The sequence below is a fragment of the Macrobrachium nipponense genome, chromosome 41 (genome assembly GCF_015104395.2).
Source record: "Macrobrachium nipponense isolate FS-2020 chromosome 41, ASM1510439v2, whole genome shotgun sequence".
In the NCBI taxonomy this organism is placed as follows: Eukaryota; Metazoa; Arthropoda; class Malacostraca; order Decapoda; family Palaemonidae; genus Macrobrachium; species Macrobrachium nipponense.
Window position 1 is genome coordinate 37322318 of NC_061102.1, and position 20000 is coordinate 37342317.

At 36.9% G+C, this 20000-nt stretch overlaps 1 protein-coding gene across 5 annotated transcripts in view; it reads right to left on the reverse strand.

Annotated features, from left to right (window-relative positions):
* The window catches only part of LOC135212693 (uncharacterized), an 885471-nt gene that overhangs the window by 771287 nt on the left and 94184 nt on the right, over positions 1 to 20000 (reverse strand). The gene's annotated exons all lie outside the window — the stretch shown is intronic.

Genomic DNA, 20000 nt, shown 5'->3' on the forward strand with positions numbered 1-20000 from the left:
GCTAATTCCCCAAAGTACAGCCTCCACGGCACACGTTACCTTAGAGCTGTGTACGAGAAAGTAAGTACCGTCACAGATAAATTGGTGGCAGAGCGACGGGATACGATGAGATAAAGATTGATATAGTGACAAGATTAATTGATGTCGAGCGGTATGATAGGAAGACAAAGAAACAGCAAGAGAAATGGTGATCATCGACGCGAATGACAGTTAAAAAAACAGCGGGCCGCGAAACGGAATCAAAAGTTTAGTGTCGGCATAAGAGATTTCAAATCCATTCACGCCACTCGAAATAGAAGGTTCTCCCCCAAAAAAGACAGTACCAGTGCTTCCCCAAATTAAAAATCAGAAGTTATCGAGTCGTAACAATAAAAGCGCTCCAAAAAAGCCACCCACACTTTGCGAAAGCCCAAAAACTCCACTCCGAAGAACAGTAAAAGAACTTCCACTAGAAGAACAAGATATCGAAAGCGTAAAGAATATATCAAGAGGAAAGAAAACGATCCCGAAAACGCAACAGTCAACGCAATCGAGAGAGAGAGAGAGAAGTCCCCTTCCCGCAGACGTAACAACGCATCATTCAACGCGCTGGTAGGCGAACGCAAGCGGTCAGACGTAAACCCGGGTGCCGAAGAAGACGAAAGAAGTTAAGTCCAAATAAATGTCCCCACACTTACATAACATTAAACTCTATTAAAAGTAAATTACGCGATTAACATTTCAGTTAGACAATTTCTGGTATTTCAAGATTAAAAGATTTTCACTCTGAACCTTTTTTTTTTGGCAACGAAAACTACTTATATTTCTTTAGTTTACTAATTATAACTAATCAGCTACTAAGACCTTTTCCCGAACATTTGTATTTACTAACCAATAACTTTAAATTTTAATTTCTAATTTTGATTGTGTCATTTTATGTTATTTTTTTTGTGATTTTGGTTTTGGTTGTTTTGCGATTTCTTGTACTTTGTTTTGTTTTTTTTGTTTTAGTATTTGCTTTTACTTTTATTCGTTACGTCGAATGAATGCTTACTTGTTTTTTATTTTGTTTGTTTAGGATACAAGGGTAATTCACGGGAGGTCTCTCGTAGCGTACACTTTACGGTCAGTTCAGTATCGTTTTACAGTACTGTTAAAAGGGTTTTGTTGTTGTTTAAGAATCGCTTACCGGTAACGTAAGACTTTGAGAATATTTCTGGGAAAATTCTTTTATTTTTTTATGGTGATCGAATACTTTAGTAAAAACAATTTATTGTTATTATCATTTTCTTTCGGGTTAATACTGTCATAACTTTGATACTTTTAATGATACTCAGTACTTAAGAAAATTTCCATTAACGAGTCGATGGTCAAAGGGAGACCGACTCCTTATCAGAACGTAAGAACGCCTGTGCTCACGAGAGTCAAAACAAGGAAATTAACCATGCCGGAAGGTACACAGTCCGCGAATTCGAGCGCAGCAGTTAATGGGGGGGGAACACATAAGGGACATGTGATTAATCACATAGCTAAATTTTGCGGAAGAAAGAACGTCAGTTAGCTTGTAACTTAGAGAACTGGATAGAGCAGGTGGAGACACGCCTAGATAGCATAAACGGGGACAGATAGAGAAAAGCTTATTGAAGCCAAGAGTTATCTTGATTTGGAAGCCGGAGGAGACTTAGAACGATACGTCCACTCCCGAGACTTACCGAGATCTTAAGAATTGGGAAGAATTGAAACGGTATTTTAGGAAGGTTTATTCCACAGTTGGTGAAAGAGATCCAGTTACTAGTTTTGGCAAGGATAGTGCGTCAATTTAAGTTAGACGAAAGACGTTATCAAGAGTTTTAGCTCTCAGTTGTATAACAATATGAATGAATGGGGTAACTTAATGGAATCCACAGGTTGGATAGAGGTAGAAGGAGGCAAGCAAAAAATGCTAATGAGTCATGTTTAAAAAAATATTTAGACTAGCAATAATGATTGGAAGCCTGCCAACGGAAGTCATTGCAAGGATGACTCGTAAGTTGGGAGACATCCGATGATGTAGCAGAGATTGAAGAGGAGGAAACAAAATCCTAGGTAGAAGACCTGAAGGGAATCCTATATACAGACCTTTAGTCGCTATAGGACAAAAAGAAAGAGGTCCAAATAGATCTAGGACACCATCTAGAAATCAGAATAAGATGCCAGGTAAATCTTCTCAAGGAGGATTTTCGACAGTCACATGTTATAACTGTCAGAAGAGAGGACATTATGCCAGTGAGTGCCGAGGGATAGCCTTCTGTCCTTTCCATAAGAGAACAGGACATAGTGCCCGAGAATGCAGAAATAAATTTGTTTCAGCTCCTAGGAGGGAGATCTCAGTCGAGAGGCAGAAGTAGAAACAATAGTCAATCTCCCCCAGTTAGAGGAAATAGAGATTCAACCCCAAATAGATATGCTAATCAAACAGCAAGTAATTAGGGTATCAATCAGTTCAGTCAATGTCAGACGACGCAATGGGAAATTTTCTGCTTACTGGTACAATGAATCTTCCTCTATAACAGAGAGAACGTCCGGAATGTCAAGGCTAAGTCAAGCTACACAGGTTAGCAAAGTTGATGTAGGGAATGAATATAATTATAGACCCTTATTTCCCGCACATGTCGGTCTAGAGAAACCTATTGTTACATTCTTTGATACAGGTAGTCCTAAGAATATAATGTCAGAAAAGGTGTATCGATTGTATTTTTCTCACTTAAGTTTGAACCCAGCAGTAGATTGTAGAATCACAGACGTCCAGGGTAATGAAATATCCACGTAATTGGACAGTTAGATTTTCCATTTAGGCTAGGGAAGAATTGCTCTAAGAGAGAAAATGTTCTGGTAGCCAGAGATTATACAATTAGCTTTTGCTCATTTGCTGATAGGTTATCCAACTATGGCTAGACAAGGTATAAGCATTGATGCCCCTAGAGAACAACTAGTGATTTAACAACGTCGTGAGATTCTAGAATACCAAATATGCAAGTCAATTAAAAGAACTCAGACTAAAGAGAATCCCACGATGAAAGGTATCTTAAAGAAGGATAAGACAGATGGAAGTATCCAGAATGCATCACGAGTTCACAACAGATCATAAACCTCTTAGAATCAAATCAATGCACTTATTTAAAGTTAGAGAGGGAATTAAGACTTAAACCAGGAGAAAGCACGTGGGTAGAATGTGCAGTACAATCCAATTTTTGAAGGCAAAGGAAATTCTCACGCTTACTGAAAAGTCGCAAGTAAACGGAATACATTATTCTTCTAGTTTACATGAAGTCAGACAGGGCAAAATAGCGTTACAGATTACGAATAACAGAGGAGGAAAGGTTAAGTTAACACCAGGTCACGAGATAGGCTTAGCAGAAGTATACTCCATACCTATCCGAGTTGTAGAAAAGGGAAACGGTAGCCGCGATCAGTAAAGGGAATGAAAATTACGCTCAGGACATAAAACTGAGAAGAGCTAAGATAGGATCTCATTTAAGGACATTAAGGAAAACCATGTTAGAGAGGAATTCATAGACTTACTGTGCGAATATAATGATATAGTCGCTCTAGACGGCGACACCTTGGGAAATACACGCGAAATAACGCACAAGATAGACATTCCATCAAACACAAGGCCAATCTACATACCAGCCTACAGAGTAGCACATTCCCAGAAGGAAATCATTGAAAGAGAAGTACAAAGAATGAATAGGCAAGGAATAATAGAACCATCTAAATCCCCATGGTCTTTTCCACTTTTGCTAGTTCCTAAAAGGGACAAAACTTATAGAATAGTTGTGGATTTCAGAAAATTGAACCAAATTACTGAAAATGATCCTTATCCAATGCCGTTCAATGCGAGATCTTATCGCCACTATAGGATCCAAGAGATACTTCACCACTATAGATTTATTGCAGGGATTCTTGCAAATCCCTCTAGAACGAAGAAAGTAAACCTTTGACTGCTTTTTCCACTAAGTAACGGCAGATACCAGTATGTAAGAATGCCCTTTGGTCTAAAGTCAAGCCCGGTAAACTTTTGTAAGATTAATGGATAAAATTTTGGGCGATTTACTAGGCAAAGACGTACACTGTTACATAAGATGATTTGGTAAATAGCCACAGACACTATAGAGGAACACATAGACTTAGTCAGAGAAGTCCTAAAGAGATTAAGAAAAGCCAACCTGAAGCTTAAACTGAAGAAGTGTAACTTCCTTAAAAGGAAAATAGACTACCTTGGTCATACACTAAGTGAAAAGGGCGTAGAAAGTAAAAACGACTTAAAGATTAAGTCAATCAAGGAAATATCCTACACCTCAGTGAAGAAGGACGTAAAAAAAAAAGTCATTCTTAGGTTTAGCAGGATTTTACCGCAAATTCATAGGGAGCTTGCAGTCATATCCGCACCACTAACTGAACTTTTAAAGGAACACGTATCATTTGTATGGACAGACAAGCAGCAAGAAGCATTTGATGATTGAAGGAAAGATTAACACATCCCCCCAGTACTTAGCTTCCAGACTTGGCAAAGAATTCCTTTTAGCCACGGACGCAGCCACATTGGTATAGGAGCATGTTTAATGCAAAAGCAAGATAATAAGTATAATGCCATAGCTTATTACAGTAGGAAATTAAAGCCCTCAGAAGTGAACTACTCAGTAACAGACCTCGAGTCTCTAGCTATTATAGACGCTTTAAAGCATTTCAGATATATATTTTTGGTTACAAGATAACCGTGTTCACGGATCATTCAGCTGCAGTAGAAATGCTAAAGAACCCTAATTTTTCTGGACGAAGAGCCCGTTGGTTCATGACAGCCCAAGATTAGGATATAGAGGTGAAATATGTCCCTGGGAAGACGAATAAGGTAGCAGATGCATTATTACAAGATATGTATCACAAGATGATAGTATAAATATGATAAGTCAAGAAGAAGGAAAGAATGAAACAATGTGCAATGACGTAAATGTACTCACCATGCACTATACAGAGGAGCTTTCCCGGCAAAATTTCATAAAAGAACAAGAAAGAGATGAAGATATAAGGGAACTGTTTAAATACGTTAGAAACGAAAGAAAACACAGCCAACAAGAATTAACCGAACTAGGTAGGATGGTTGGATGTCCCACAGATGCATTACGGACATAGATGGCGTATTAATTTTGGATGTGCCACGAATATGACCCATTTGGTCAATTTCTAGGTGTACTGCACAAAAGGTTAGTACCTAAACGGTCTAAGAAACAATGGTCATTGAGCTAATGCACTACCGATGACATGAGTAAGCTCACCCAGGAAGGGATGAGACAATTAGATTAATCCAAAGAACTTTCCATTGGAAGGGAATTCACAAAGATGTTAGTAATTATGTGAAGAGCTGCAATACATGCAACAGCTACAAAGGAAGAACAGACAAGGAAGTACCACTAGGGAAATATCCTATCCCACAGACTCCATTCGAAAGAGTATCTATTGATCTTATCACTATCGTCATACCACGAGTAAAGGGAATAAGAATATACTAGTATGTATCGACGCGCTCACGAGATATACAGAGTTGGTACCACTAACTAGTAAAAGTGCCAAGGATTGTGCAATCGCTCTCTTTGATAAGATATTTTGCAGATATTCTGCCCTCAGCTCATTATCTCTGATAATGGGACGAGTTCAACAACTCATTAGTTCAAGAAATTTGTAACGCCTTTAAGGTAGAAAAGGTAGCGATACAGCCGTATCATCACCCAGCTAGCAATGGCTTAGTAGAAAGGAATAACAGGAAGGTTTTAGACGTATTACGTCACACAGTAGGACAGGATCCTGACTGGGACGTCAATTTACCTTTAGTCCAATTGTCATTAAATGCAAGGCATCATACGAGTATTCGTGCAACTCCCATAAAAGCTTTGATGGGATATGAACCCAGATTACCTTATGCATGGCTGAATCAGCCAATACAGCCTAATTACTCTGAAGATATCATGAAGATAAGAATCGGAAACTTTAAAGTAATACACAAGCAATTGCACAAGAATCTAGAAGAAGCCCAGCAGAATATGATAGAGAAGCACCAAGAAGGATTAAGGCCTGTAGACTACAAAGAAAGGAGATCCAAGTCTATATTAAGAAGGAAGTAAGAAGTGGTATTAATTATAAGTTAGCCACAAAATTCACAGGACCATACAAGGTCGTAGACGTACAAGAAACTAAGATAAAGGTTAAGAAAATGAATAACCAAATGCCTTCCACATATGCTGAATCATTAGAAGAAGAAGAATTTTGGATAAACAAGGACAAGGTCAAGAGAACCAAAGAAGTTGAAGAATCCGAAATGACAGAGACGTCAGAAGAAATTCCAGAAGAAGGAACTAGATATAACCCTAGAAATAGAAGAGTCACTTTTCAGTGAAACAGAAGAGCAAAACCCATTAATTCATCCAATTATTCCCATGTATTTATTTGATTTCTTTATTGCTAAGTTTACCTTCACCGGTTGACTTAGGAATATCTTTATTGTTGCAATTCTTACTTTAATTAGTTGGTTTGTAGCAAGAGTTTTGGGTTAAGTGCACTTAACTTCAAATTTATTTTGACTTGAAGGGAATTATTTGGGTATGTAAGAAACGGTTCAATGCGTAGTATAAGAATTTAAGACGTATATTAAGTTTAACCGTTCCATAAGAACATTCTTAGAAGTAAAAGAATAAATAAGACGGGTTAAGATAGATATTAAGAGATTTTTAAGATAAGAGAATTCGTTTTAGAAATGATTAAGATTTTGAAGGGGTAATTAATACACTTACTTTGTTCAAATCCATTGGATGTTGATTGATGAAAACTTACTAATAAGATATTAATCGATGTAGACTCACTAACAAGAAGTTAATTGATGAAGACTCATTAACAAGATAGTAGTTGTTGAAAACTTACTAACAAGATATTGATTGGTGAAAACTTACTAATTGTTGTCACAGTAGAAGAAACCTACAAGTATTAACCACTAACCGGTTCCTTTAACCGAGTTGCCAATTTTGTTTTAGTATCAAGCAGTGAAGTTATATAGTTTAATGTACAAAGTTACTTAGAAAATTACAGTAAGAATGTCCAATGAAATTTTGTATAAACACAATACACAATCTCAGTAGGAAGTCAAGGACACACTTGTTATTGCATACAAATACACAAGGATATTTTCTCCCAGGACTTGTCTCCAAGCAGCAGGTCGCAGCAAACAAGAAGCCATCAAGTGTCGTCAATGAAAAACGAAATTTATTTTTCCATAAAGAAAGACGATATCCACCTAGATAGAATAGGACAGAGGACTGAACCAATCATATACTGTAAACTTGGATAGTTATCATTTTTTGCTTCTACCATGCATTTATATAACTTTTGTGACTCAAGGGCTTATGTATGTTTAACTTTCAGTTTTTCTTGTTTTTGGTGATTTAGTTATGTTTGCATTCAGTTTCATGTTTCTTAATGTGATTTTACTCATATTTGAATTCAGTTTGATGATTCTTTTAATATTACTTAATCAAGTATTTGTTCATATTCAGTTTTTATGTTTCTCTGAATGTTACTTGCTCAAGAATTTATTCATGTTTACATTCAATTTTGATTGTTGCCCTTAACGTTACTTAATCAAGGATTTGCTCATGTTTACATTCACTTTTGATGTTTTTGAGTTAAAGTTTCAATATGATTTCCAAGAAGCATAAGTTAGGAGTCCTCTGTAGGTATAATAATATTTGCTTCAGCTTAGATAACGCTGTCGGAGTCAGCGAGGTAGCGGGCCGAGACTGTAATAGTGTGGCACAGTGTTGTTATTCCAAAGGCAATAACTTAATAATACTTAAGAAAAAGGCACGAAACGGATAATAAGGAGAAAAGAGGGATAAGAGAATGAAAATAATCAATTTTACGAAGGTATCGTTTTCTCGGACTCGACCCAAAACGATTAGGCGTTAGCCCACAGGCATCTGGTCTGCATCTCCCAGGCATCTTCGAGAAATTGGAATCCAACCCATTACGCCTCATCTCCGATGATTAAGTGATTCTCTGGCACGCCCGACATTTTGTGACACTTCAAGCGTCGGAGAATTAATGTAAGGTGGACCTTTTCAAGAGCCTTCTGTTTAATATAACCAAGGGAAATTCAAGGCTTCCTTGTTTCAAAGGTGGATCATGTGAAAATCTAAGCTCCACCCTTTCCAAGGATAGGCCTCTAGTATCGACGAATCAAAAGCCATGAGTGTTGGTCATAAGACAGCCCAAAAGGGGTATCAACGAATGACCTATGAGGTTACCAAGGGATACGCCCCTAAGAAGCCAGGACATGAAGAAGGAGGCGTATACAAATTCAAAGCCTACGAATTACTGTAGAAGACCTGACAGGAAGGCGGTCTTGTATAATGTTTGCAGCCACTAAGGCACAAGAAGTCTTTCAGAAAATGCCACACCCAGTCAAAATCCAAAAATCCAAAGGCGGGGCTAAGGAGATTTCAACTGAAGCAAAAAAAGGCGAGACAAGAAAAGGAGCAGAGAAAAAAGGGAACAGAGAAGCCAAGAGAGACAACAACCGGGGAGCCTGAGGGGAGAGCTGCAGTGGCATGGCCGTGAAACAGAGAGACAGAAGAATCCCCAGAAGAAGATCAAGTGCAAAAGTGTGGTGTGCGAAGCAATCAAAGACAGTGAAAGTGACAATCAATACTCAGTAAATTTCCCTCGTGCCTATAGACTCGTAATTGCAACAAGTGCCAATTAAGTTTTATCAGTCCAAAAGCCCAGTAACTCAAAAGGTGGAAAAACTTTATAAGTATCCCAGCGAAGAATAAACCTATGTTAAGAAAATATCAATCTTCATTTCTCATCCAAAACGATAACCCTTTTTGCTAATTCCCCAAAGTACAGCCTCCACGGCACACGTTACCTTAGAGCTGTGTACGAGAAAGTAAGTACCGTCACATATATATATATATACTAGTATACGTATATATATATGTGTGTCTCCCAACAGAAATTGTAAATGTTCATACGAAAAAAAGGAAAAAAAAGCGGACACCTGCACATGAAAAAGGGATAAAAACTGAACAGAAGATCCATTCATCTTCGGAGAAGAAATAAGAGCAAATGGAAAATACAGAAAAAACCTGAAGACAGAAAGGCTGTCAAGTGGAACTTACAAGCTTCGTCTAGCTTGCTTCAGCGACAAAATATGAATCAGTACCTAAAGCCTCGCGTACAAAGCACTACATATGCAAATATTCCGGCAAACCAAATGACTAAAAAATAAGAAGGGCAAATTAATGTACTTTATGAAAAACAGCTAAACGACAGAAACTTTAGGACAAGTGTGTTTGATGACCATGAGATGAATCTTGAACAATTACTACTCGTTAAACCACTAAAAATGAATGTAACTCTTGCGTGGAAACATAACTGAAAGCTATGAAGAACAGAACTCAACATCGCGTGACGCGCTTCCTTTCCGGGGTCAGCGCAAAGCTTCATCAAACCCGATTAACTCCAGCGTAAAAATCCATTTTAATTAATTGAAACTATTTTCTTCCCATTCCGGCCCTAAATCAATCAAAACAGTCCAGCCCATAAATTCCAGAGTTAATCACAAAATAAAACAGAAAATCCGTATTAGGAGACGGCAGGGAAAGAAAGTCGGCCCACTCATGCAAGCATCACCACAAGGAGAGACTGAAGACGTCATTCCTGAAGTTCCTCAACTCATACCAGAATTTTCTTTTATTCAGGAGTCCAATGATCTTATTCCGTTTCTGACATCAGTGGGTAATCTCTTTGCCACGTAAATATTCAAAGGACAGACTACAGGAGAGAAGAGTCGATATGCATTAGGCGTTTACTCCGCATACACAATCAGTTTTCAATTGCAGCGCGACGCCATCCCAGCAGCCGACGGATGTACGCACACGTCCACGGGAGTCGGAGGGAAGGACAGGCCGGTGGAGGTGGGGGTGAGGGGGTGGGTCGCGCTCAGCCTACAAATTGGGTAAATCTGATTCCATTCAACACGAGCTTTTCCCTTTCCCTTTCTTTCTTTCTTCCTTTCTTTCCCTTTCACGCTACAAACACCACCCTCTCCCTCACTCACCCCCCGGGCCAGCTACTTGGAGAAATTCCTGACATGAGAAATAGAGGTATTAGATGTAATGACAGATCGAGATCATTTCAAGTGAATAAATCACGACTTCGTCTTTCCTATTTTTTCTATGTTCTAGAATATCCTCAGGATATTCCCTTTTAAATGATATATGTCAGTTTGGATATCGTCTTTTCATTTTTCTGCATTAATGACACATTTCGTCTGCAAATTTACGGGCTGCTCGATGAGCATGGGCCCGTGCTGGCATAAGGCCAGCTTAATCTAAAACAACAACAAAACGTCTCCAATTTCGGTTCCATCTGCATAAATAAAAGGGAACTTAATAAAGAAGGAAAGGCGAAAAACAAGTAAAATAGTCTAAATCTGATCAGGTATAGAATCCTTGTACTCAGGTACGACAGTTAAGCTAACACCAATGCCATTCACGAAAAACACACACACACACACATATATATATATATATATATATATATATATATATATATATATATATATATATATAAAATATATATATTTGGTTTTAAGGGTGTTTAAGCACCTCTTGTATTGTTTTTTGTCTCGGACGATCGAAACGGTTGTTTCGGGTTGTTTCCTCGTGAGGGTCGTTTCACCTCTTGTTTATTAGTAGAAGAGGTGGAGGTAAGGTAACGTCCGACAGCCCGTGTCTGACTGCTTCAGTCAGTAAGGTACAGAGACCTGAGCAGGTTGTAAGCAGCATGGGGTTTCCTTGCAGTCACGGTTGGAGTCCTTAATGGCTATTTGGTTAAGACTCGGGACCTGCAGGGTTAAGGATGAGCATAAAGATGTTCGGCAGAGCCAGTTTTGTCTGGGTTAGCAGCTTCGTCTGCGTTATGTTGAGGAGCACGGCTTCAGAGTTGCAGCTTCGTCTGTTCTCATAAGAGGGCAGTTTCGTCTGCGTTGTGTGTAACCGCTTCGTCTGTGTTCTCCTGAAGGGCAGCTTCGTCTGTGCTGTGTGTACAGCTTCGGCTGGGTGAATTTCTTCAGGAGGTATTCTTAGTGGGTCCTCGGGTGTTATCTCTGCAAGTTGCCACGGTTTCCTGGGTGTTGAGTGTCCTGTAGCATTTAATGCATAAGGCTTTAGTGCCTTAGGTTTTCCCCAGTGTTTTGATATTAATGCTTAAGGTAATTATGAAATTGAAACTGTATTTATGGCATAATTTGTTAACCCTGCTTTTGATTTTTAAGGTCCATTATTAATTGTTTCTATAGTTGTAACCGTATGTTTTCTTGCTAACTATTTGCTAACTGCTCGTATTAAGGTTACTGTATTAATTGTGATTACATTATACAGATCCTGTATGTAAAGTAACTATTTTTCCCCATACTTACATGAAACTTTTATTTTTGGTTATTTGATGTACTGACTCATTCATTTTGTTAATGATCGTTATACTGATTGTTCGATATTTGCCTTTTTGATATTTGCCTTTTCTGATAATATTCAGATTAAATGTGGTTATTTTTGCTTAATGGTTTTTGCTTTGCCACTGGTGCCTTTATGTAAATATTTAATTCAAACAATTGTACATTTTATATATAATTAGTCTTAAGGTCTCTGTTTCGTATTACTTGTTTTATTTCGTCTCCTTTGACTGTCTCAATTGCTGCCAGATTTTCAGTCCTGATAAATTTTTTTTCATTTATTTTTTTTATACTTATTTTTTAAAGAACCTGATTAACCCATCAGAGGTTCATAACAATATATATATATATATATATATATATATATATATATATATATATATATATATATATACATAATTCTAGATTACGCGGTGAACTACACCGTTATCAAAAAAGTTAATCGGCGATTAGGCCGATATGAATAAATTACCTCGAAATCAAATGTATTCTTTAGATACTGAACAAAAGGGGGAAAAAATACATACATCCTTGAAACCTTCTCCCTCTCCGTCAATGGTATTCACTGGACTCCGATAATAAAGAAAAGAAAAGCAAGCCTAACGGAATGTCCCCTCCATCACAGATAGGTCTATTCATTATACACCGATCAAAGATTTAAAACGTATTAAAAATAGTGCTCGTTCTCCATCAAAAGTATTCACACACACACACCAATTAAAATGAAAATCACGCACTAGAAAAAGCTTTCGTCTCTGTCCGATTAAAATGAATGGGAACATTATGGAAAATTCACTTCCTTCATTCCTTCCTGTCAAAGGGAGCCGATTCATACAGTCATCGAAAGAGTTCAAAAGGCTGACATCGCTCAAAGTGCAGTATCCTCCCTACCGATATTCCCTTGCCATCACGATTACTGTCACTGTCATTAATTCAGCATAGTCATAGGCATAGGCCTAGTCCTGACTGGTGATATAACGTGACGAGGCGACAGGACGGTTTGCGCTAAAATCCAACGATCACAAATAAATTTTGCCAAGCACCATTGATACTACTTTCTTTATACGTGATGCTAATCATTGAAATTAATTGCATGAAGTCTGTTCACAGTGATTCACAAGTTGAAGGGACTTTAATGTTGCACTTTTCAATAACCTGCGAGAGAATATCATAATTAAAAAGTTAGCAATCAACCCTTCCCCCACATTCCTCACTACTCTCTCTCTGACATCCCGCAACGCGCCTCATTATTTTCCCGGTTAATGATAACGGTTATTTTTAAAATTCACTCTCCAGACAAACGTGATATAAAATAACACACACACACAAATACATACACACACACACACACACACACACATATATATATATATATATTATATATATTATATATATATATATGTGTGTGTGTATACACATATATGTCATATCACATTACAGTGACTCATATTACGCATTAAGCTACAAATGTCGTATATCTAATTCGCTCTATCTCGGAATTAACATATTTTCATATATGTTAACCGAAAGGGATTTTTTTTTTTAAGTCGATAAGAAATTCGTCGACTCATGGGCGCAAACCATGGGGAACCAAGAATTCATGACATACAGTGAAGCGTTCTAAACCACACGGTTATCACGAGAAGTCCTATAAGTTAATGCCGCCTCTTGCCTACCAAGTCTAAAGATTCTTTAGACCTTGTTGCCTACAAATCCCTGTCGCGCTCAGGTATTCGTTGTTTTGGAGTCTGCAGCGATCCATCTCGACCTTGATAACTTTGTAGTGCTTTTCTCCGCACGTAATCACATTACCGTGATTCATATATACGCATTAAGCTACAAATTTCCTTTAATATCTAATTAGGAATAAATATATTTTCATATATGTTAACCGATGGGGAAGTTTTTTTAATTCGATAAGAAATTTAAGGACATTTGTAGCTTAATACGTATAATATATATTATATATATATATATATATATATATATATATATATATATAATATATATATATATATATATATATATATATATATATAAAGATTATAAGCTGAACTAACGAGGTTCCGGACAAGAATGGTCGCCCAGTGAAGAATAACTGTCGTCTATTAAGAAGCCTTTTTTTGATGACAAGGCGACCAGACAAATCCTGAAAATTGAGACGAATTAATAAGAAAATGAAATAAATTTATTTATGGAAACATTACATACTGATAAATTCCCCTATCACTCAACTTGTATACAACAGTTGTTAATAGATCCATTTTTGTGAGGGAGGGCAAGGGATCGAGAGGCTAAGGTTGGCTATCAATTTTTTTTTTTTTTGTGGCAGGGTTTGGACATGAAATTATCCTCTTTAATCCTAACATTTCAGCATTACAGTTGTAATTTTGATAGCGTAAATGTGTTCTATTGCCTTAAAATCCACTAAAAGTTTTGGCTTCCGGAGCTCTGCCCCGGACCCCGCGGGGGGAGCGCTCACCCCAGACTCCCTACCTGTATGCCTTGCGCCTACGGCCCTCGGCAGTAGTACTATGCCGTAGTATTCCCCATATTACAATCATAATATCCATCTGGTCACTGATATTGTCAATAAGTGAAGAATTCCATAGAGAGGAAGGTTATAAAGCAGCAAATTTCGTGCAAGCTGAAAACCCTAGAAGTATATATCCCAGTCAAAACAAATCCATCAGATAAATAACGAAAGAGAATCAGAAAAAAAAAAAAATCAGAAACAAATTTCTTGCGTCTAAGGAATCATCTTGATACACTCACTCTAGTTTTCTCTAAAAGAATACTATCGTGCCGGCTTCGTCTGTCCGTCCGCCCTCGGATCTAAAAACCTATTGAGGCTAGAGGGCCGCAAATTGGTTTTTTGATCGTCCACCCTCAAACCCATCAAGTATACCAAATAGCAACCCTCTAGCAATCATAATTTTCATTTTATTTATGGTTGAAGTTAGTCCTGGATCGTGCATCTGGCAGCACTTTCCGGAGCCGTGGGACGCACCCTCACTCTACTGCATCTGGTGAGCAACTGGAGAGCTGCCGGTCATACTTGATGGTTTTATACAACATTATACGTTGTACAGAAAACTCGATTATTTTTGGCTCATTTTATTTGTTTTATTAAAATAAAGAACGGTTACGTTTCCAAGATTATTCTCTCTCTCTCTCTCTCTCTCTCTCTCTCTCTCTCTCTCTCTCTCTCTCTCATGTCATTAGGTCACGGTAAATGGAACAGAGTAGCACAACTATTGCAACATACGCATTGGACTGATTCATTAAATGAATAAGCTCTTAACAGTCGTCTCCGTACATGACGAACATCTACTCTTGAACTCAATATCTACTCCTTTGTCGACACAGCAACCAAGATTTTATAAAGGCACGCCAAATATTTCAATGCTAATACAACGCGGTTAACACACACACACACACACACATTCCAAGCTCTTTAAAACAAAATCTAATCTTGTTAACATTTTGCTAAGTAAATCCAAATTTTTCAATCATTTCTCCATCCAAAAACTGCGGCTGTATGAGAACGAATGGTATAAAAAAAAACACTTATTTACAAAATAAACAAAATAAAAAATATAAACAAATACAAAAATGAAAAGTTACCTAAGCTTCAAAATCTACCTACCAGCCATAGGAATTTCTTCTTCAAAATTCACTAACTTCTCCCTTGCAACGATTTCAAATAACGAAAATGTAACGAAACAGAAAAAAAGTAATACCAAAATAACATATTACTCCAGAAATAGTGTTAAAGACACCGAAAAACGAAGTTATCTGGTGCCATAAGTCCTATACAAGAAAATCTGTGTTTGCATTGAAGAGAAAGCGAGGGGGACGCCCAGACTCTTCCTCATTTCTTTTAACCAAAATAAAATTCCTTTTGGGAACGACCAGCTTGTCAAATACGAGGATTTGGAGAAGAAATTTAAATCGCGAAAAGGAATTCGAAGTACTTCACGGTAAGGAACAAAGATGGTGAGCGCGAGATGAACGACGTTTTTTCTCAAGCTCACACAGCAATATGCAGAACAGTAATTCTTCAGAATACCCACGTCAAAAGTAATGTTTCGTGACAAATAAACCCACACAAAGAACACTGAAAGGAGTCTTCACAGAGACGTAGGAAGATATATCAGTTTTTATGCAATGAAGGGTAACGGTGGGAAGCCTACTTCTCGTTCACTCCTGGACTCAAAAGGGGTTGAGTGACATTAGACAGAACAACGGCACATCTTTTATCATAATGGAGTCTGAAGCTCCCTCCTCCTTGTGACCTTCCATCAATTCTAGGGCTGAGAACTAAAAGGGCCAGTGTCAAAAAATGGCCGATTGTAGCTAAGACCGTCACTAAACTAGAAATTTATCTCCGTTTCAGTGCTATAATGGCCAATGTTATAAGTTAAGCAATCACCCAAAAAAAAAAAGCTTTCGTTTGCTGTACTTACCTGAATTTTAATAAAGGAAGCAATATTTTAAATACGTTTTTCTGAAAACATGGTTTTATGACATTGGCCCTTCTAGTTCAAAAACATTGTCCACAATTCCTCTGACTTTGTGAGTCCTCTGGACAACATATGACCAAGTAACTTTTAGAAACAGTTAACTGCATAATTTTAAGGAAAAAAAATACAGTTACGGCAGCCAGAATAAAACAACAGGCTACTTTGCGACATTAGCAAAACTGAAATAAAGTTTGTTTCCGGGTGTCATTCACAGTTAAACGCCGCCAAACGTACCTCCATCTAGTGGTACTTACAAAATGAAAGAGACGGAACTTGGTTTGGTACAATTTTGCCGTACAATGAAAATTTTCTTCATGCATCTTTATTTAATACTCTTCCATCTTAACTAGCATATTTTTTGAAGAATGTGGAGATGCAGAAATCAGAAGTGGATAGTAAATCTAAGTTATTCCTCGACTGTGGCTGCCTCTTTGATTGTTGGTGTACTTTCCTTCGCTTCATTACTCAATAGCTCTAGTTATATGTTCTTTTTTTTTCTTTGGACAATGCGAAAACTCTTTCACAGCTATTGGCATATTTGAATGAAGGCCTTTATTCTCTTAGTTCCAATTGGTATGCTTCAACCTCCCAGCACAGTCGTCGTCGTCCTCAACTTGTTCTGTAGATGTTTTTTTTTCTCTCTCTCTCTAATGGATCCAGCAGAACTTTGTCTTTCTACATGTTGACACCAGGCTCCGCTTTCCCACAGATATTGAGAAGTCGCTAACAAGAGAGACGGCCAGTTTTGTAAATTCTGAATTTCTTTCCTGAATCAATGATTGACCAGCCTCCTACTTCGGACGCTATTTGTGCCTTATAAAAATTGAGTCCCGATTACCCCTTCACTTTAATGACAGACAATCATCTGAGCAGGCACACATTTACAAAACCAAGTACACGCTGACAAATGACTACCAGTAAAAAAATAATCGATCAATCATTCAAAACAATCAAATCAACCAGAAATAGCAAAATCCTACCATTCCCACCGAAACAATAATCGAACACAACCTATGCATGCATATACTACCTTACAAGACGTGAAATCTAATTTGGAAAAGTGTAATAAAACCTTCGTATCATTTCAACCTCCCTCGGCAGCAGCAGAAAATCCAATTATGAAATTGGATCTCGATGAAACAACACTTAATTATGCACATATATATTTAATTTAAATTTATATGTTATATATATATATAGGGATATTATATATATAGATATATTATATATATATATAATTATATAAAATAAATATATGTGCATAATAAATTTCTGTTAACACTATGTTGATCTACGCGCTATTCCAAGTAAATTAAGCGCTGTAATGACGTCCATCCACTCTATTCACCCTAGTACAATTTATTCAAGTAGATATCCATTTTCTTACACCACAGACATTTATGAAGGCTAACTGTTATCATTCTCATCCAAACAAATGAGAATAATACAGAGCAAGAATAACGCCACTGACATTAGTATTTTCCCAATCTTCCTGTCTGAGATTTATTAACCGGATCCAATGTAGATATTCTCATGACCAGTGTGTGGCCTACTCAGATGAGCTTTTGTATGACTCAACCACAAACGAAACGGTTTTCGATAACACTATGGTCATTATGTGAAGCTTAAAAACGAAATGTTCCTATGCCTTTTGTTGGTAACACGGTACTAACGTAACCTAGTGAAGTCAGAAACCAGCAATTTTATTGGTTGAAGTTCGCACGCCAAAAAAATGCAGTTTCCGCGACGGACACCCAAAGAGGAAGATAACGACTACGAAGATGATTCTTCATAAATAGTTTTCATCAGAACTCATTCCCCATGCCTGCTCAAACGAGATGACTTGGTATGGGAATAGCATTTAAACAACACTGAGCCTTGGACTCAGCACGAGCAGTCTGGATTGCGGATTTGGTTTAATTATTTTGGTAACGCAGCAGCAGATCCAATGCAAGCAGAAACACAACTGACAGGCAGCTGGAAGACAACAAACCTTCAAGTGGAAGAGAGACTTATGACTAAGCCTGAAGTTTTACCCATACTTGGTGTAACTTTTGACTCGCATTTTTTACTTTGAGAAACATCTAATGAAAGTGTCAAAATGTATTAAACATTTTTATAAATTTACCTATTTATCAATTTTCTTTTTCTTTTTTAATAAGTGGATCTCTTCTTTTGGTATTTCCCTTTGCTTCCTCTTACTTCTTCCTATTGAACACCATATTTTTTTCGGAAACTTGAAGTTCAAGTCATGGCCCCTGTGGTCTCGTCCCATAGGAATAGGTTTCATCTACTGAATAATAATAATAATAATAATAATAATAATAATAATAATAATAATAATGAGGCCTTATATATTTCATAAGCGTTGAAATCAATGCAACCTGTTTTTAGATCATTGTCCTTCCTTTCCAAGAATACTGTTCTCCGATGAGGAAGTATTGCCTTAAATATCCAGTTGAGTTAATGAAATTGTTGGAATTCGCATTTGTGGCGATGGCATATTTACTCTGATACTTCTAGTAAAACACGCACAAATATATATACATATATACATATATACATACACACACACACACACATATATATATATATATATATTATATATATAATAGTATACATATATATATATATATATATATATATATATATTTTTTTTATTTTTTTTGGGGATATATTACATATATATTATATATATATATATATATATATAGATATATATATAATTGCATAGTATTTAAACTTGACATGCTAATCCTGAAATTCATGTAATTCATCAACAAAAACCCTTGGTGTCATAACTAGTATTTTAGCTCTAGGTATGATTTGAATATTTCTATTAATAAAATTTTGAGGTTTGAGGTAGGGAAAGCCATATGTCAAGTAAATAAACATAGCAAAATCCCTATCGACAAAATGAATACCTGTAAAAGTATCGTCTGTTACAGAACTGTGGGATTCGATGCATCACCTCAAAAATTCTGCTGAGATTCTTTGAAACGTACAGAATATTAAAATTACAAACAAACCCTTCATATTATGAAAGCATTAGTCTGGTGATCTTGTTATAGTGGATAAAACTGAAAAACGTTTGAACTAACTGACTTAAACTCGGCTGAAACATAACACTTACGAAAATAAATAATAATGCTATGTCAAACGAGAACACAGTTTTTTTTTCAAGGCTCTTTATAAAATACAATTCATAATAATATTTCACTTCAACAATATTGCAACAGAGGTTATAGAAGGATTCCTTTTCCAAACATATGTAAGAACGTAAGGAAAGATGAAATAAGCAATTTCTCCCTTCAATTGGACAATACAATAAATACCACACCCCAATGACCGAGTTGATTTCAAAGTGACAGGAAGGGTCCAGTAGCATAACAGACCTGATGAAATTAAATATGAATAGGCATGACGGGATGACATCCCTCGGTTGGGGAAGAGAAAACAAAACACTTGTGAGAGGAATTAATATGAAAAGGGTTATCTCCAAAAGCAATTACCTCCGGCGTCCCCCATCCTCCAATCCCAATTAACTATATAACCAAAGTCAAAATAGCACAGCACATACAAACACTATATGGAAGTTGGAACACTGAAGAAGAATGATATTAAGAGTTTGACAGATGTTTTCTGGGTGATGGCAGTCAGTCAGTAAACAAACTCAAAGGAAAGCTATCAAGTTATGGAAAACGAAAACCAGGCTCACGGATATTACACATATACATCAGAGCACAGATTTGCGGATTTTTTTTTTTTATACACTTCCCTTGGGTGTCATTTATTCCCAAAGTACAGCAATCTGATATTAAAGGGTATTTGAGGCTAAATATTTTTGTTCATATGAATTAAACAGCAGAGCTGATATGAGCTTAAAAATCTCTTGCCAGACAAGTGCTCATAAGTCGACAGTTATGTTGAATTTTAACCAAAAGCCGAAATTA